General features: G+C 50.0%; 16 non-coding genes across 16 annotated transcripts; all 16 read left to right on the top strand.

Annotated features, from left to right (window-relative positions):
• Nucleotides 1-640: 640 nt before the first annotated feature.
• LOC126447746 (5S ribosomal RNA) lies at nucleotides 641-759 on the top strand. Its single transcript, XR_007583908.1, has one exon. It is a non-coding gene; the product is annotated as a 5S ribosomal RNA (ribosomal RNA).
• A 1,032-nt stretch (nucleotides 760-1,791) lies between these two features.
• Nucleotides 1,792-1,910, top strand: LOC126447744 (5S ribosomal RNA). The gene has a single exon (XR_007583907.1). It is a non-coding gene; the product is annotated as a 5S ribosomal RNA (ribosomal RNA).
• A 1,026-nt stretch (nucleotides 1,911-2,936) lies between these two features.
• Nucleotides 2,937-3,055, top strand: LOC126447743 (5S ribosomal RNA). The gene has a single exon (XR_007583906.1). It is a non-coding gene; the product is annotated as a 5S ribosomal RNA (ribosomal RNA).
• Nucleotides 3,056-4,087: 1,032 nt separating this feature from the next.
• LOC126447742 (5S ribosomal RNA) lies at nucleotides 4,088-4,206 on the top strand. Its single transcript, XR_007583905.1, has one exon. It is a non-coding gene; the product is annotated as a 5S ribosomal RNA (ribosomal RNA).
• Nucleotides 4,207-5,232: 1,026 nt separating this feature from the next.
• LOC126447741 (5S ribosomal RNA) lies at nucleotides 5,233-5,351 on the top strand. The gene has a single exon (XR_007583904.1). It is a non-coding gene; the product is annotated as a 5S ribosomal RNA (ribosomal RNA).
• A 1,032-nt stretch (nucleotides 5,352-6,383) lies between these two features.
• LOC126447740 (5S ribosomal RNA) lies at nucleotides 6,384-6,502 on the top strand. The gene has a single exon (XR_007583903.1). It is a non-coding gene; the product is annotated as a 5S ribosomal RNA (ribosomal RNA).
• A 1,026-nt stretch (nucleotides 6,503-7,528) lies between these two features.
• Nucleotides 7,529-7,647, top strand: LOC126447739 (5S ribosomal RNA). Its single transcript, XR_007583902.1, has one exon. It is a non-coding gene; the product is annotated as a 5S ribosomal RNA (ribosomal RNA).
• A 1,026-nt stretch (nucleotides 7,648-8,673) lies between these two features.
• LOC126447738 (5S ribosomal RNA) lies at nucleotides 8,674-8,792 on the top strand. Its single transcript, XR_007583901.1, has one exon. It is a non-coding gene; the product is annotated as a 5S ribosomal RNA (ribosomal RNA).
• Nucleotides 8,793-9,819: 1,027 nt separating this feature from the next.
• Nucleotides 9,820-9,938, top strand: LOC126447737 (5S ribosomal RNA). The gene has a single exon (XR_007583900.1). It is a non-coding gene; the product is annotated as a 5S ribosomal RNA (ribosomal RNA).
• Nucleotides 9,939-10,964: 1,026 nt separating this feature from the next.
• LOC126447736 (5S ribosomal RNA) lies at nucleotides 10,965-11,083 on the top strand. The gene has a single exon (XR_007583899.1). It is a non-coding gene; the product is annotated as a 5S ribosomal RNA (ribosomal RNA).
• A 1,032-nt stretch (nucleotides 11,084-12,115) lies between these two features.
• LOC126447733 (5S ribosomal RNA) lies at nucleotides 12,116-12,234 on the top strand. The gene has a single exon (XR_007583897.1). It is a non-coding gene; the product is annotated as a 5S ribosomal RNA (ribosomal RNA).
• A 1,026-nt stretch (nucleotides 12,235-13,260) lies between these two features.
• Nucleotides 13,261-13,379, top strand: LOC126447732 (5S ribosomal RNA). Its single transcript, XR_007583896.1, has one exon. It is a non-coding gene; the product is annotated as a 5S ribosomal RNA (ribosomal RNA).
• A 1,026-nt stretch (nucleotides 13,380-14,405) lies between these two features.
• LOC126447731 (5S ribosomal RNA) lies at nucleotides 14,406-14,524 on the top strand. Its single transcript, XR_007583895.1, has one exon. It is a non-coding gene; the product is annotated as a 5S ribosomal RNA (ribosomal RNA).
• Nucleotides 14,525-15,556: 1,032 nt separating this feature from the next.
• LOC126447730 (5S ribosomal RNA) lies at nucleotides 15,557-15,675 on the top strand. The gene has a single exon (XR_007583894.1). It is a non-coding gene; the product is annotated as a 5S ribosomal RNA (ribosomal RNA).
• Nucleotides 15,676-16,701: 1,026 nt separating this feature from the next.
• LOC126447729 (5S ribosomal RNA) lies at nucleotides 16,702-16,820 on the top strand. The gene has a single exon (XR_007583893.1). It is a non-coding gene; the product is annotated as a 5S ribosomal RNA (ribosomal RNA).
• A 1,026-nt stretch (nucleotides 16,821-17,846) lies between these two features.
• Nucleotides 17,847-17,965, top strand: LOC126447728 (5S ribosomal RNA). Its single transcript, XR_007583892.1, has one exon. It is a non-coding gene; the product is annotated as a 5S ribosomal RNA (ribosomal RNA).
• Nucleotides 17,966-18,558: the final 593 nt, after the last annotated feature.

Below are 18,558 nucleotides of genomic sequence, written 5' to 3'. Positions count from 1 at the left end.
AGTCGGGACAAGTCGGGACGGGGACAGGGACAGGGATAGGAAAGGTGCGAATGCACTGCAAATTACGCAAACACCTCGTCTGAGGCGAGGCGAGGCGAGGCGAGGCGAGGAAGCTCACATTGCCAGCAGTGGCGCCCTCCAACAAGACTCTGCCACACCCCGCACAGGCCTTACGCCGGTCGGCCGCGCGCCAGCCCTCCTGCGCTGGACACCAGGGACAAGATGCGTCTTCCGCGAGTGTCGAAGGCTGCACGCGCCAAGCGGATGACAGGAGGTGCAACGAGAAGCTGCGCGTCTCACACACACGGCGGCGCGCGCTAATTCGGCTGTCGCTCTGCTGGCACGTCGGATTGCGGAAGGAAGTGCTTACAATTACAATTCTGTTCGTGTTTTATGTTGTAAAGTTGTTAGCTTGTAACGATGTAATGTTAATAAATAAATTTATAAATCTCCAAAAAAAAAAATACACGACGCGCGTACTTCCGGCTCATAAGTTTTGGATCTCAGGATTGCGTTCGCGCTAGCGTGACGAATTGTCAGTAAAAAAAAATGCGGCTGCTTTCGACCGAAAAGTATGATTTTGTGTGTGTTGGGATAAGAACCGAATGCGAATTCTGCCATGCGCCTACATTACATGGGCGCCAACGGCCATACCATGTTGAATACACCGGTTCTCGTCCGATCACCGAAGTTAAGCAACATCGGGCGTGGTTAGTACTTGGATGGGTGACCACCTGGGAACATTACGTGCTGTTGGCTCCCTTTCATTTACTTTTTTTTTTTTATACCGCCCTCTTTCCATACCACCGTTCTGTTGTGACAAAGATTCTTGCTTAAGCATTTTAATCTATTGTAATGACCATAAGGTGCGAAATTGCAGTAAATATCTCAGTTTGAGGGAGAATGTGCTAACCAAGTTCGCCAGGAAGTCTTTGAAAACGACAAAACAGTACGAATCGGCAGATGTGTTCTGAAATACGTCAGCGCCTGTTGTTGTGTAGCGGTGTACAATTCCTACTTCGATATGTAATTATAAATTTATTCCTTAGTCGACTCGTCTCGTCTCGTCATCTCCTGCAGACGTTTCTTGTGCTTGCGCTGTTATATGGGCCACGACCCGAGCGGCAGCGAGCGGCAGTCGAGCAAAGTCGGGACAAGTCGGGACGGGGACAGGGACAGGGATAGGAAAGGTGCGAATGCACTGCAAATTACGCAAACACCTCGTCTGAGGCGAGGCGAGGCGAGGCGAGGCGAGGCGAGGAAGCTCACATTGCCAGCAGTGGCGCCCTCCAACAAGACTCTGCCACACCCCGCACAGGCCTTACGCCGGTCGGCCGCGCGCCAGCCCTCCTGCGCTGGACACCAGGGACAAGATGCGTCTTCCGCGAGTGTCGAAGGCTGCACGCGCCAAGCGGATGACAGGAGGTGCAACGAGAAGCTGCGCGTCTCACACACACGGCGGCGCGCGCTAATTCGGCTGTCGCTCTGCTGGCACGTCGGATTGCGGAAGGAAGTGCTTACAATTACAATTCTGTTCGTGTTTTATGTTGTAAAGTTGTTAGCTTGTAACGATGTAATGTTAATAAATAAATTTATAAATCTCCAAAAAAAAAAATACACGACGCGCGTACTTCCGGCTCATAAGTTTTGGATCTCAGGATTGCGTTCGCGCTAGCGTGACGAATTGTCAGTAAAAAAAAATGCGGCTGCTTTCGACCGAAAAGTATGATTTTGTGTGTGTTGGGATAAGAACCGAATGCGAATTCTGCCATGCGCCTACATTACATGGGCGCCAACGGCCATACCATGTTGAATACACCGGTTCTCGTCCGATCACCGAAGTTAAGCAACATCGGGCGTGGTTAGTACTTGGATGGGTGACCACCTGGGAACATTACGTGCTGTTGGCTCCCTTTCATTTACTTTTTTTTTTTATACCGCCCTCTTTCCATACCACCGTTCTGTTGTGACAAAGATTCTTGCTTAAGCATTTTAATCTATTGTAATGACCATAAGGTGCGAAATTGCAGTAAATATCTCAGTTTGAGGGAGAATGTGCTAACCAAGTTCGCCAGGAAGTCTTTGAAAACGACAAAACAGTACGAATCGGCAGATGTGTTCTGAAATACGTCAGCGCCTGTTGTTGTGTAGCGGTGTACAATTCCTACTTCGATATGTAATTATAAATTTATTCCTTAGTCGACTCGTCTCGTCTCGTCATCTCCTGCAGACGTTTCTTGTGCTTGCGCTGTTATATGGGCCACGACCCGAGCGGCAGCGAGCGGCAGTCGAGCAAAGTCGGGACAAGTCGGGACGGGGACAGGGACAGGGATAGGAAAGGTGCGAATGCACTGCAAATTACGCAAACACCTCGTCTGAGGCGAGGCGAGGCGAGGCGAGGCGAGGAAGCTCACATTGCCAGCAGTGGCGCCCTCCAACAAGACTCTGCCACACCCCGCACAGGCCTTACGCCGGTCGGCCGCGCGCCAGCCCTCCTGCGCTGGACACCAGGGACAAGATGCGTCTTCCGCGAGTGTCGAAGGCTGCACGCGCCAAGCGGATGACAGGAGGTGCAACGAGAAGCTGCGCGTCTCACACACACGGCGGCGCGCGCTAATTCGGCTGTCGCTCTGCTGGCACGTCGGATTGCGGAAGGAAGTGCTTACAATTACAATTCTGTTCGTGTTTTATGTTGTAAAGTTGTTAGCTTGTAACGATGTAATGTTAATAAATAAATTTATAAATCTCCAAAAAAAAAAATACACGACGCGCGTACTTCCGGCTCATAAGTTTTGGATCTCAGGATTGCGTTCGCGCTAGCGTGACGAATTGTCAGTAAAAAAAAATGCGGCTGCTTTCGACCGAAAAGTATGATTTTGTGTGTGTTGGGATAAGAACCGAATGCGAATTCTGCCATGCGCCTACATTACATGGGCGCCAACGGCCATACCATGTTGAATACACCGGTTCTCGTCCGATCACCGAAGTTAAGCAACATCGGGCGTGGTTAGTACTTGGATGGGTGACCACCTGGGAACATTACGTGCTGTTGGCTCCCTTTCATTTACTTTTTTTTTTTTATACCGCCCTCTTTCCATACCACCGTTCTGTTGTGACAAAGATTCTTGCTTAAGCATTTTAATCTATTGTAATGACCATAAGGTGCGAAATTGCAGTAAATATCTCAGTTTGAGGGAGAATGTGCTAACCAAGTTCGCCAGGAAGTCTTTGAAAACGACAAAACAGTACGAATCGGCAGATGTGTTCTGAAATACGTCAGCGCCTGTTGTTGTGTAGCGGTGTACAATTCCTACTTCGATATGTAATTATAAATTTATTCCTTAGTCGACTCGTCTCGTCTCGTCATCTCCTGCAGACGTTTCTTGTGCTTGCGCTGTTATATGGGCCACGACCCGAGCGGCAGCGAGCGGCAGTCGAGCAAAGTCGGGACAAGTCGGGACGGGGACAGGGACAGGGATAGGAAAGGTGCGAATGCACTGCAAATTACGCAAACACCTCGTCTGAGGCGAGGCGAGGCGAGGCGAGGCGAGGCGAGGAAGCTCACATTGCCAGCAGTGGCGCCCTCCAACAAGACTCTGCCACACCCCGCACAGGCCTTACGCCGGTCGGCCGCGCGCCAGCCCTCCTGCGCTGGACACCAGGGACAAGATGCGTCTTCCGCGAGTGTCGAAGGCTGCACGCGCCAAGCGGATGACAGGAGGTGCAACGAGAAGCTGCGCGTCTCACACACACGGCGGCGCGCGCTAATTCGGCTGTCGCTCTGCTGGCACGTCGGATTGCGGAAGGAAGTGCTTACAATTACAATTCTGTTCGTGTTTTATGTTGTAAAGTTGTTAGCTTGTAACGATGTAATGTTAATAAATAAATTTATAAATCTCCAAAAAAAAAAATACACGACGCGCGTACTTCCGGCTCATAAGTTTTGGATCTCAGGATTGCGTTCGCGCTAGCGTGACGAATTGTCAGTAAAAAAAAATGCGGCTGCTTTCGACCGAAAAGTATGATTTTGTGTGTGTTGGGATAAGAACCGAATGCGAATTCTGCCATGCGCCTACATTACATGGGCGCCAACGGCCATACCATGTTGAATACACCGGTTCTCGTCCGATCACCGAAGTTAAGCAACATCGGGCGTGGTTAGTACTTGGATGGGTGACCACCTGGGAACATTACGTGCTGTTGGCTCCCTTTCATTTACTTTTTTTTTTTATACCGCCCTCTTTCCATACCACCGTTCTGTTGTGACAAAGATTCTTGCTTAAGCATTTTAATCTATTGTAATGACCATAAGGTGCGAAATTGCAGTAAATATCTCAGTTTGAGGGAGAATGTGCTAACCAAGTTCGCCAGGAAGTCTTTGAAAACGACAAAACAGTACGAATCGGCAGATGTGTTCTGAAATACGTCAGCGCCTGTTGTTGTGTAGCGGTGTACAATTCCTACTTCGATATGTAATTATAAATTTATTCCTTAGTCGACTCGTCTCGTCTCGTCATCTCCTGCAGACGTTTCTTGTGCTTGCGCTGTTATATGGGCCACGACCCGAGCGGCAGCGAGCGGCAGTCGAGCAAAGTCGGGACAAGTCGGGACGGGGACAGGGACAGGGATAGGAAAGGTGCGAATGCACTGCAAATTACGCAAACACCTCGTCTGAGGCGAGGCGAGGCGAGGCGAGGCGAGGAAGCTCACATTGCCAGCAGTGGCGCCCTCCAACAAGACTCTGCCACACCCCGCACAGGCCTTACGCCGGTCGGCCGCGCGCCAGCCCTCCTGCGCTGGACACCAGGGACAAGATGCGTCTTCCGCGAGTGTCGAAGGCTGCACGCGCCAAGCGGATGACAGGAGGTGCAACGAGAAGCTGCGCGTCTCACACACACGGCGGCGCGCGCTAATTCGGCTGTCGCTCTGCTGGCACGTCGGATTGCGGAAGGAAGTGCTTACAATTACAATTCTGTTCGTGTTTTATGTTGTAAAGTTGTTAGCTTGTAACGATGTAATGTTAATAAATAAATTTATAAATCTCCAAAAAAAAAAATACACGACGCGCGTACTTCCGGCTCATAAGTTTTGGATCTCAGGATTGCGTTCGCGCTAGCGTGACGAATTGTCAGTAAAAAAAAATGCGGCTGCTTTCGACCGAAAAGTATGATTTTGTGTGTGTTGGGATAAGAACCGAATGCGAATTCTGCCATGCGCCTACATTACATGGGCGCCAACGGCCATACCATGTTGAATACACCGGTTCTCGTCCGATCACCGAAGTTAAGCAACATCGGGCGTGGTTAGTACTTGGATGGGTGACCACCTGGGAACATTACGTGCTGTTGGCTCCCTTTCATTTACTTTTTTTTTTTTATACCGCCCTCTTTCCATACCACCGTTCTGTTGTGACAAAGATTCTTGCTTAAGCATTTTAATCTATTGTAATGACCATAAGGTGCGAAATTGCAGTAAATATCTCAGTTTGAGGGAGAATGTGCTAACCAAGTTCGCCAGGAAGTCTTTGAAAACGACAAAACAGTACGAATCGGCAGATGTGTTCTGAAATACGTCAGCGCCTGTTGTTGTGTAGCGGTGTACAATTCCTACTTCGATATGTAATTATAAATTTATTCCTTAGTCGACTCGTCTCGTCTCGTCATCTCCTGCAGACGTTTCTTGTGCTTGCGCTGTTATATGGGCCACGACCCGAGCGGCAGCGAGCGGCAGTCGAGCAAAGTCGGGACAAGTCGGGACGGGGACAGGGACAGGGATAGGAAAGGTGCGAATGCACTGCAAATTACGCAAACACCTCGTCTGAGGCGAGGCGAGGCGAGGCGAGGCGAGGCGAGGAAGCTCACATTGCCAGCAGTGGCGCCCTCCAACAAGACTCTGCCACACCCCGCACAGGCCTTACGCCGGTCGGCCGCGCGCCAGCCCTCCTGCGCTGGACACCAGGGACAAGATGCGTCTTCCGCGAGTGTCGAAGGCTGCACGCGCCAAGCGGATGACAGGAGGTGCAACGAGAAGCTGCGCGTCTCACACACACGGCGGCGCGCGCTAATTCGGCTGTCGCTCTGCTGGCACGTCGGATTGCGGAAGGAAGTGCTTACAATTACAATTCTGTTCGTGTTTTATGTTGTAAAGTTGTTAGCTTGTAACGATGTAATGTTAATAAATAAATTTATAAATCTCCAAAAAAAAAAATACACGACGCGCGTACTTCCGGCTCATAAGTTTTGGATCTCAGGATTGCGTTCGCGCTAGCGTGACGAATTGTCAGTAAAAAAAAATGCGGCTGCTTTCGACCGAAAAGTATGATTTTGTGTGTGTTGGGATAAGAACCGAATGCGAATTCTGCCATGCGCCTACATTACATGGGCGCCAACGGCCATACCATGTTGAATACACCGGTTCTCGTCCGATCACCGAAGTTAAGCAACATCGGGCGTGGTTAGTACTTGGATGGGTGACCACCTGGGAACATTACGTGCTGTTGGCTCCCTTTCATTTACTTTTTTTTTTTATACCGCCCTCTTTCCATACCACCGTTCTGTTGTGACAAAGATTCTTGCTTAAGCATTTTAATCTATTGTAATGACCATAAGGTGCGAAATTGCAGTAAATATCTCAGTTTGAGGGAGAATGTGCTAACCAAGTTCGCCAGGAAGTCTTTGAAAACGACAAAACAGTACGAATCGGCAGATGTGTTCTGAAATACGTCAGCGCCTGTTGTTGTGTAGCGGTGTACAATTCCTACTTCGATATGTAATTATAAATTTATTCCTTAGTCGACTCGTCTCGTCTCGTCATCTCCTGCAGACGTTTCTTGTGCTTGCGCTGTTATATGGGCCACGACCCGAGCGGCAGCGAGCGGCAGTCGAGCAAAGTCGGGACAAGTCGGGACGGGGACAGGGACAGGGATAGGAAAGGTGCGAATGCACTGCAAATTACGCAAACACCTCGTCTGAGGCGAGGCGAGGCGAGGCGAGGCGAGGAAGCTCACATTGCCAGCAGTGGCGCCCTCCAACAAGACTCTGCCACACCCCGCACAGGCCTTACGCCGGTCGGCCGCGCGCCAGCCCTCCTGCGCTGGACACCAGGGACAAGATGCGTCTTCCGCGAGTGTCGAAGGCTGCACGCGCCAAGCGGATGACAGGAGGTGCAACGAGAAGCTGCGCGTCTCACACACACGGCGGCGCGCGCTAATTCGGCTGTCGCTCTGCTGGCACGTCGGATTGCGGAAGGAAGTGCTTACAATTACAATTCTGTTCGTGTTTTATGTTGTAAAGTTGTTAGCTTGTAACGATGTAATGTTAATAAATAAATTTATAAATCTCCAAAAAAAAAAATACACGACGCGCGTACTTCCGGCTCATAAGTTTTGGATCTCAGGATTGCGTTCGCGCTAGCGTGACGAATTGTCAGTAAAAAAAAATGCGGCTGCTTTCGACCGAAAAGTATGATTTTGTGTGTGTTGGGATAAGAACCGAATGCGAATTCTGCCATGCGCCTACATTACATGGGCGCCAACGGCCATACCATGTTGAATACACCGGTTCTCGTCCGATCACCGAAGTTAAGCAACATCGGGCGTGGTTAGTACTTGGATGGGTGACCACCTGGGAACATTACGTGCTGTTGGCTCCCTTTCATTTACTTTTTTTTTTTATACCGCCCTCTTTCCATACCACCGTTCTGTTGTGACAAAGATTCTTGCTTAAGCATTTTAATCTATTGTAATGACCATAAGGTGCGAAATTGCAGTAAATATCTCAGTTTGAGGGAGAATGTGCTAACCAAGTTCGCCAGGAAGTCTTTGAAAACGACAAAACAGTACGAATCGGCAGATGTGTTCTGAAATACGTCAGCGCCTGTTGTTGTGTAGCGGTGTACAATTCCTACTTCGATATGTAATTATAAATTTATTCCTTAGTCGACTCGTCTCGTCTCGTCATCTCCTGCAGACGTTTCTTGTGCTTGCGCTGTTATATGGGCCACGACCCGAGCGGCAGCGAGCGGCAGTCGAGCAAAGTCGGGACAAGTCGGGACGGGGACAGGGACAGGGATAGGAAAGGTGCGAATGCACTGCAAATTACGCAAACACCTCGTCTGAGGCGAGGCGAGGCGAGGCGAGGCGAGGAAGCTCACATTGCCAGCAGTGGCGCCCTCCAACAAGACTCTGCCACACCCCGCACAGGCCTTACGCCGGTCGGCCGCGCGCCAGCCCTCCTGCGCTGGACACCAGGGACAAGATGCGTCTTCCGCGAGTGTCGAAGGCTGCACGCGCCAAGCGGATGACAGGAGGTGCAACGAGAAGCTGCGCGTCTCACACACACGGCGGCGCGCGCTAATTCGGCTGTCGCTCTGCTGGCACGTCGGATTGCGGAAGGAAGTGCTTACAATTACAATTCTGTTCGTGTTTTATGTTGTAAAGTTGTTAGCTTGTAACGATGTAATGTTAATAAATAAATTTATAAATCTCCAAAAAAAAAAATACACGACGCGCGTACTTCCGGCTCATAAGTTTTGGATCTCAGGATTGCGTTCGCGCTAGCGTGACGAATTGTCAGTAAAAAAAAATGCGGCTGCTTTCGACCGAAAAGTATGATTTTGTGTGTGTTGGGATAAGAACCGAATGCGAATTCTGCCATGCGCCTACATTACATGGGCGCCAACGGCCATACCATGTTGAATACACCGGTTCTCGTCCGATCACCGAAGTTAAGCAACATCGGGCGTGGTTAGTACTTGGATGGGTGACCACCTGGGAACATTACGTGCTGTTGGCTCCCTTTCATTTACTTTTTTTTTTTTATACCGCCCTCTTTCCATACCACCGTTCTGTTGTGACAAAGATTCTTGCTTAAGCATTTTAATCTATTGTAATGACCATAAGGTGCGAAATTGCAGTAAATATCTCAGTTTGAGGGAGAATGTGCTAACCAAGTTCGCCAGGAAGTCTTTGAAAACGACAAAACAGTACGAATCGGCAGATGTGTTCTGAAATACGTCAGCGCCTGTTGTTGTGTAGCGGTGTACAATTCCTACTTCGATATGTAATTATAAATTTATTCCTTAGTCGACTCGTCTCGTCTCGTCATCTCCTGCAGACGTTTCTTGTGCTTGCGCTGTTATATGGGCCACGACCCGAGCGGCAGCGAGCGGCAGTCGAGCAAAGTCGGGACAAGTCGGGACGGGGACAGGGACAGGGATAGGAAAGGTGCGAATGCACTGCAAATTACGCAAACACCTCGTCTGAGGCGAGGCGAGGCGAGGCGAGGCGAGGAAGCTCACATTGCCAGCAGTGGCGCCCTCCAACAAGACTCTGCCACACCCCGCACAGGCCTTACGCCGGTCGGCCGCGCGCCAGCCCTCCTGCGCTGGACACCAGGGACAAGATGCGTCTTCCGCGAGTGTCGAAGGCTGCACGCGCCAAGCGGATGACAGGAGGTGCAACGAGAAGCTGCGCGTCTCACACACACGGCGGCGCGCGCTAATTCGGCTGTCGCTCTGCTGGCACGTCGGATTGCGGAAGGAAGTGCTTACAATTACAATTCTGTTCGTGTTTTATGTTGTAAAGTTGTTAGCTTGTAACGATGTAATGTTAATAAATAAATTTATAAATCTCCAAAAAAAAAAATACACGACGCGCGTACTTCCGGCTCATAAGTTTTGGATCTCAGGATTGCGTTCGCGCTAGCGTGACGAATTGTCAGTAAAAAAAAATGCGGCTGCTTTCGACCGAAAAGTATGATTTTGTGTGTGTTGGGATAAGAACCGAATGCGAATTCTGCCATGCGCCTACATTACATGGGCGCCAACGGCCATACCATGTTGAATACACCGGTTCTCGTCCGATCACCGAAGTTAAGCAACATCGGGCGTGGTTAGTACTTGGATGGGTGACCACCTGGGAACATTACGTGCTGTTGGCTCCCTTTCATTTACTTTTTTTTTTTATACCGCCCTCTTTCCATACCACCGTTCTGTTGTGACAAAGATTCTTGCTTAAGCATTTTAATCTATTGTAATGACCATAAGGTGCGAAATTGCAGTAAATATCTCAGTTTGAGGGAGAATGTGCTAACCAAGTTCGCCAGGAAGTCTTTGAAAACGACAAAACAGTACGAATCGGCAGATGTGTTCTGAAATACGTCAGCGCCTGTTGTTGTGTAGCGGTGTACAATTCCTACTTCGATATGTAATTATAAATTTATTCCTTAGTCGACTCGTCTCGTCTCGTCATCTCCTGCAGACGTTTCTTGTGCTTGCGCTGTTATATGGGCCACGACCCGAGCGGCAGCGAGCGGCAGTCGAGCAAAGTCGGGACAAGTCGGGACGGGGACAGGGACAGGGATAGGAAAGGTGCGAATGCACTGCAAATTACGCAAACACCTCGTCTGAGGCGAGGCGAGGCGAGGCGAGGCGAGGAAGCTCACATTGCCAGCAGTGGCGCCCTCCAACAAGACTCTGCCACACCCCGCACAGGCCTTACGCCGGTCGGCCGCGCGCCAGCCCTCCTGCGCTGGACACCAGGGACAAGATGCGTCTTCCGCGAGTGTCGAAGGCTGCACGCGCCAAGCGGATGACAGGAGGTGCAACGAGAAGCTGCGCGTCTCACACACACGGCGGCGCGCGCTAATTCGGCTGTCGCTCTGCTGGCACGTCGGATTGCGGAAGGAAGTGCTTACAATTACAATTCTGTTCGTGTTTTATGTTGTAAAGTTGTTAGCTTGTAACGATGTAATGTTAATAAATAAATTTATAAATCTCCAAAAAAAAAAATACACGACGCGCGTACTTCCGGCTCATAAGTTTTGGATCTCAGGATTGCGTTCGCGCTAGCGTGACGAATTGTCAGTAAAAAAAAATGCGGCTGCTTTCGACCGAAAAGTATGATTTTGTGTGTGTTGGGATAAGAACCGAATGCGAATTCTGCCATGCGCCTACATTACATGGGCGCCAACGGCCATACCATGTTGAATACACCGGTTCTCGTCCGATCACCGAAGTTAAGCAACATCGGGCGTGGTTAGTACTTGGATGGGTGACCACCTGGGAACATTACGTGCTGTTGGCTCCCTTTCATTTACTTTTTTTTTTTTATACCGCCCTCTTTCCATACCACCGTTCTGTTGTGACAAAGATTCTTGCTTAAGCATTTTAATCTATTGTAATGACCATAAGGTGCGAAATTGCAGTAAATATCTCAGTTTGAGGGAGAATGTGCTAACCAAGTTCGCCAGGAAGTCTTTGAAAACGACAAAACAGTACGAATCGGCAGATGTGTTCTGAAATACGTCAGCGCCTGTTGTTGTGTAGCGGTGTACAATTCCTACTTCGATATGTAATTATAAATTTATTCCTTAGTCGACTCGTCTCGTCTCGTCATCTCCTGCAGACGTTTCTTGTGCTTGCGCTGTTATATGGGCCACGACCCGAGCGGCAGCGAGCGGCAGTCGAGCAAAGTCGGGACAAGTCGGGACGGGGACAGGGACAGGGATAGGAAAGGTGCGAATGCACTGCAAATTACGCAAACACCTCGTCTGAGGCGAGGCGAGGCGAGGCGAGGCGAGGCGAGGAAGCTCACATTGCCAGCAGTGGCGCCCTCCAACAAGACTCTGCCACACCCCGCACAGGCCTTACGCCGGTCGGCCGCGCGCCAGCCCTCCTGCGCTGGACACCAGGGACAAGATGCGTCTTCCGCGAGTGTCGAAGGCTGCACGCGCCAAGCGGATGACAGGAGGTGCAACGAGAAGCTGCGCGTCTCACACACACGGCGGCGCGCGCTAATTCGGCTGTCGCTCTGCTGGCACGTCGGATTGCGGAAGGAAGTGCTTACAATTACAATTCTGTTCGTGTTTTATGTTGTAAAGTTGTTAGCTTGTAACGATGTAATGTTAATAAATAAATTTATAAATCTCCAAAAAAAAAAATACACGACGCGCGTACTTCCGGCTCATAAGTTTTGGATCTCAGGATTGCGTTCGCGCTAGCGTGACGAATTGTCAGTAAAAAAAAATGCGGCTGCTTTCGACCGAAAAGTATGATTTTGTGTGTGTTGGGATAAGAACCGAATGCGAATTCTGCCATGCGCCTACATTACATGGGCGCCAACGGCCATACCATGTTGAATACACCGGTTCTCGTCCGATCACCGAAGTTAAGCAACATCGGGCGTGGTTAGTACTTGGATGGGTGACCACCTGGGAACATTACGTGCTGTTGGCTCCCTTTCATTTACTTTTTTTTTTTATACCGCCCTCTTTCCATACCACCGTTCTGTTGTGACAAAGATTCTTGCTTAAGCATTTTAATCTATTGTAATGACCATAAGGTGCGAAATTGCAGTAAATATCTCAGTTTGAGGGAGAATGTGCTAACCAAGTTCGCCAGGAAGTCTTTGAAAACGACAAAACAGTACGAATCGGCAGATGTGTTCTGAAATACGTCAGCGCCTGTTGTTGTGTAGCGGTGTACAATTCCTACTTCGATATGTAATTATAAATTTATTCCTTAGTCGACTCGTCTCGTCTCGTCATCTCCTGCAGACGTTTCTTGTGCTTGCGCTGTTATATGGGCCACGACCCGAGCGGCAGCGAGCGGCAGTCGAGCAAAGTCGGGACAAGTCGGGACGGGGACAGGGACAGGGATAGGAAAGGTGCGAATGCACTGCAAATTACGCAAACACCTCGTCTGAGGCGAGGCGAGGCGAGGCGAGGCGAGGAAGCTCACATTGCCAGCAGTGGCGCCCTCCAACAAGACTCTGCCACACCCCGCACAGGCCTTACGCCGGTCGGCCGCGCGCCAGCCCTCCTGCGCTGGACACCAGGGACAAGATGCGTCTTCCGCGAGTGTCGAAGGCTGCACGCGCCAAGCGGATGACAGGAGGTGCAACGAGAAGCTGCGCGTCTCACACACACGGCGGCGCGCGCTAATTCGGCTGTCGCTCTGCTGGCACGTCGGATTGCGGAAGGAAGTGCTTACAATTACAATTCTGTTCGTGTTTTATGTTGTAAAGTTGTTAGCTTGTAACGATGTAATGTTAATAAATAAATTTATAAATCTCCAAAAAAAAAAATACACGACGCGCGTACTTCCGGCTCATAAGTTTTGGATCTCAGGATTGCGTTCGCGCTAGCGTGACGAATTGTCAGTAAAAAAAAATGCGGCTGCTTTCGACCGAAAAGTATGATTTTGTGTGTGTTGGGATAAGAACCGAATGCGAATTCTGCCATGCGCCTACATTACATGGGCGCCAACGGCCATACCATGTTGAATACACCGGTTCTCGTCCGATCACCGAAGTTAAGCAACATCGGGCGTGGTTAGTACTTGGATGGGTGACCACCTGGGAACATTACGTGCTGTTGGCTCCCTTTCATTTACTTTTTTTTTTTATACCGCCCTCTTTCCATACCACCGTTCTGTTGTGACAAAGATTCTTGCTTAAGCATTTTAATCTATTGTAATGACCATAAGGTGCGAAATTGCAGTAAATATCTCAGTTTGAGGGAGAATGTGCTAACCAAGTTCGCCAGGAAGTCTTTGAAAACGACAAAACAGTACGAATCGGCAGATGTGTTCTGAAATACGTCAGCGCCTGTTGTTGTGTAGCGGTGTACAATTCCTACTTCGATATGTAATTATAAATTTATTCCTTAGTCGACTCGTCTCGTCTCGTCATCTCCTGCAGACGTTTCTTGTGCTTGCGCTGTTATATGGGCCACGACCCGAGCGGCAGCGAGCGGCAGTCGAGCAAAGTCGGGACAAGTCGGGACGGGGACAGGGACAGGGATAGGAAAGGTGCGAATGCACTGCAAATTACGCAAACACCTCGTCTGAGGCGAGGCGAGGCGAGGCGAGGCGAGGAAGCTCACATTGCCAGCAGTGGCGCCCTCCAACAAGACTCTGCCACACCCCGCACAGGCCTTACGCCGGTCGGCCGCGCGCCAGCCCTCCTGCGCTGGACACCAGGGACAAGATGCGTCTTCCGCGAGTGTCGAAGGCTGCACGCGCCAAGCGGATGACAGGAGGTGCAACGAGAAGCTGCGCGTCTCACACACACGGCGGCGCGCGCTAATTCGGCTGTCGCTCTGCTGGCACGTCGGATTGCGGAAGGAAGTGCTTACAATTACAATTCTGTTCGTGTTTTATGTTGTAAAGTTGTTAGCTTGTAACGATGTAATGTTAATAAATAAATTTATAAATCTCCAAAAAAAAAAATACACGACGCGCGTACTTCCGGCTCATAAGTTTTGGATCTCAGGATTGCGTTCGCGCTAGCGTGACGAATTGTCAGTAAAAAAAAATGCGGCTGCTTTCGACCGAAAAGTATGATTTTGTGTGTGTTGGGATAAGAACCGAATGCGAATTCTGCCATGCGCCTACATTACATGGGCGCCAACGGCCATACCATGTTGAATACACCGGTTCTCGTCCGATCACCGAAGTTAAGCAACATCGGGCGTGGTTAGTACTTGGATGGGTGACCACCTGGGAACATTACGTGCTGTTGGCTCCCTTTCATTTACTTTTTTTTTTTTATACCGCCCTCTTTCCATACCACCGTTCTGTTGTGACAAAGATTCTTGCTTAAGCATTTTAATCTATTGTAATGACCATAAGGTGCGAAATTGCAGTAAATATCTCAGTTTGAGGGAGAATGTGCTAACCAAGTTCGCCAGGAAGTCTTTGAAAACGACAAAACAGTACGAATCGGCAGATGTGTTCTGAAATACGTCAGCGCCTGTTGTTGTGTAGCGGTGTACAATTCCTACTTCGATATGTAATTATAAATTTATTCCTTAGTCGACTCGTCTCGTCTCGTCATCTCCTGCAGACGTTTCTTGTGCTTGCGCTGTTATATGGGCCACGACCCGAGCGGCAGCGAGCGGCAGTCGAGCAAAGTCGGGACAAGTCGGGACGGGGACAGGGACAGGGATAGGAAAGGTGCGAATGCACTGCAAATTACGCAAACACCTCGTCTGAGGCGAGGCGAGGCGAGGCGAGGCGAGGCGAGGAAGCTCACATTGCCAGCAGTGGCGCCCTCCAACAAGACTCTGCCACACCCCGCACAGGCCTTACGCCGGTCGGCCGCGCGCCAGCCCTCCTGCGCTGGACACCAGGGACAAGATGCGTCTTCCGCGAGTGTCGAAGGCTGCACGCGCCAAGCGGATGACAGGAGGTGCAACGAGAAGCTGCGCGTCTCACACACACGGCGGCGCGCGCTAATTCGGCTGTCGCTCTGCTGGCACGTCGGATTGCGGAAGGAAGTGCTTACAATTACAATTCTGTTCGTGTTTTATGTTGTAAAGTTGTTAGCTTGTAACGATGTAATGTTAATAAATAAATTTATAAATCTCCAAAAAAAAAAATACACGACGCGCGTACTTCCGGCTCATAAGTTTTGGATCTCAGGATTGCGTTCGCGCTAGCGTGACGAATTGTCAGTAAAAAAAAATGCGGCTGCTTTCGACCGAAAAGTATGATTTTGTGTGTGTTGGGATAAGAACCGAATGCGAATTCTGCCATGCGCCTACATTACATGGGCGCCAACGGCCATACCATGTTGAATACACCGGTTCTCGTCCGATCACCGAAGTTAAGCAACATCGGGCGTGGTTAGTACTTGGATGGGTGACCACCTGGGAACATTACGTGCTGTTGGCTCCCTTTCATTTACTTTTTTTTTTTATACCGCCCTCTTTCCATACCACCGTTCTGTTGTGACAAAGATTCTTGCTTAAGCATTTTAATCTATTGTAATGACCATAAGGTGCGAAATTGCAGTAAATATCTCAGTTTGAGGGAGAATGTGCTAACCAAGTTCGCCAGGAAGTCTTTGAAAACGACAAAACAGTACGAATCGGCAGATGTGTTCTGAAATACGTCAGCGCCTGTTGTTGTGTAGCGGTGTACAATTCCTACTTCGATATGTAATTATAAATTTATTCCTTAGTCGACTCGTCTCGTCTCGTCATCTCCTGCAGACGTTTCTTGTGCTTGCGCTGTTATATGGGCCACGACCCGAGCGGCAGCGAGCGGCAGTCGAGCAAAGTCGGGACAAGTCGGGACGGGGACAGGGACAGGGATAGGAAAGGTGCGAATGCACTGCAAATTACGCAAACACCTCGTCTGAGGCGAGGCGAGGCGAGGCGAGGCGAGGAAGCTCACATTGCCAGCAGTGGCGCCCTCCAACAAGACTCTGCCACACCCCGCACAGGCCTTACGCCGGTCGGCCGCGCGCCAGCCCTCCTGCGCTGGACACCAGGGACAAGATGCGTCTTCCGCGAGTGTCGAAGGCTGCACGCGCCAAGCGGATGACAGGAGGTGCAACGAGAAGCTGCGCGTCTCACACACACGGCGGCGCGCGCTAATTCGGCTGTCGCTCTGCTGGCACGTCGGATTGCGGAAGGAAGTGCTTACAATTACAATTCTGTTCGTGTTTTATGTTGTAAAGTTGTTAGCTTGTAACGATGTAATGTTAATAAATAAATTTATAAATCTCCAAAAAAAAAAATACACGACGCGCGTACTTCCGGCTCATAAGTTTTGGATCTCAGGATTGCGTTCGCGCTAGCGTGACGAATTGTCAGTAAAAAAAAATGCGGCTGCTTTCGACCGAAAAGTATGATTTTGTGTGTGTTGGGATAAGAACCGAATGCGAATTCTGCCATGCGCCTACATTACATGGGCGCCAACGGCCATACCATGTTGAATACACCGGTTCTCGTCCGATCACCGAAGTTAAGCAACATCGGGCGTGGTTAGTACTTGGATGGGTGACCACCTGGGAACATTACGTGCTGTTGGCTCCCTTTCATTTACTTTTTTTTTTTATACCGCCCTCTTTCCATACCACCGTTCTGTTGTGACAAAGATTCTTGCTTAAGCATTTTAATCTATTGTAATGACCATAAGGTGCGAAATTGCAGTAAATATCTCAGTTTGAGGGAGAATGTGCTAACCAAGTTCGCCAGGAAGTCTTTGAAAACGACAAAACAGTACGAATCGGCAGATGTGTTCTGAAATACGTCAGCGCCTGTTGTTGTGTAGCGGTGTACAATTCCTACTTCGATATGTAATTATAAATTTATTCCTTAGTCGACTCGTCTCGTCTCGTCATCTCCTGCAGACGTTTCTTGTGCTTGCGCTGTTATATGGGCCACGACCCGAGCGGCAGCGAGCGGCAGTCGAGCAAAGTCGGGACAAGTCGGGACGGGGACAGGGACAGGGATAGGAAAGGTGCGAATGCACTGCAAATTACGCAAACACCTCGTCTGAGGCGAGGCGAGGCGAGGCGAGGCGAGGAAGCTCACATTGCCAGCAGTGGCGCCCTCCAACAAGACTCTGCCACACCCCGCACAGGCCTTACGCCGGTCGGCCGCGCGCCAGCCCTCCTGCGCTGGACACCAGGGACAAGATGCGTCTTCCGCGAGTGTCGAAGGCTGCACGCGCCAAGCGGATGACAGGAGGTGCAACGAGAAGCTGCGCGTCTCACACACACGGCGGCGCGCGCTAATTCGGCTGTCGCTCTGCTGGCACGTCGGATTGCGGAAGGAAGTGCTTACAATTACAATTCTGTTCGTGTTTTATGTTGTAAAGTTGTTAGCTTGTAACGATGTAATGTTAATAAATAAATTTATAAATCTCCAAAAAAAAAAATACACGACGCGCGTACTTCCGGCTCATAAGTTTTGGATCTCAGGATTGCGTTCGCGCTAGCGTGACGAATTGTCAGTAAAAAAAAATGCGGCTGCTTTCGACCGAAAAGTATGATTTTGTGTGTGTTGGGATAAGAACCGAATGCGAATTCTGCCATGCGCCTACATTACATGGGCGCCAACGGCCATACCATGTTGAATACACCGGTTCTCGTCCGATCACCGAAGTTAAGCAACATCGGGCGTGGTTAGTACTTGGATGGGTGACCACCTGGGAACATTACGTGCTGTTGGCTCCCTTTCATTTACTTTTTTTTTTTTATACCGCCCTCTTTCCATACCACCGTTCTGTTGTGACAAAGATTCTTGCTTAAGCATTTTAATCTATTGTAATGACCATAAGGTGCGAAATTGCAGTAAATATCTCAGTTTGAGGGAGAATGTGCTAACCAAGTTCGCCAGGAAGTCTTTGAAAACGACAAAACAGTACGAATCGGCAGATGTGTTCTGAAATACGTCAGCGCCTGTTGTTGTGTAGCGGTGTACAATTCCTACTTCGATATGTAATTATAAATTTATTCCTTAGTCGACTCGTCTCGTCTCGTCATCTCCTGCAGACGTTTCTTGTGCTTGCGCTGTTATATGGGCCACGACCCGAGCGGCAGCGAGCGGCAGTCGAGCAAAGTCGGGACAAGTCGGGACGGGGACAGGGACAGGGATAGGAAAGGTGCGAATGCACTGCAAATTACGCAAACACCTCGTCTGAGGCGAGGCGAGGCGAGGCGAGGCGAGGAAGCTCACATTGCCAGCAGTGGCGCCCTCCAACAAGACTCTGCCACACCCCGCACAGGCCTTACGCCGGTCGGCCGCGCGCCAGCCCTCCTGCGCT

This window comes from Schistocerca serialis, unplaced genomic scaffold (genome assembly GCF_023864345.2).
Source record: "Schistocerca serialis cubense isolate TAMUIC-IGC-003099 unplaced genomic scaffold, iqSchSeri2.2 HiC_scaffold_540, whole genome shotgun sequence".
Taxonomy (NCBI): Eukaryota; Metazoa; Arthropoda; class Insecta; order Orthoptera; family Acrididae; genus Schistocerca; species Schistocerca serialis.
Note: the sequence above shows the minus strand (reverse complement) of the source record. Positions and strands in the feature narration are given on the sequence as shown.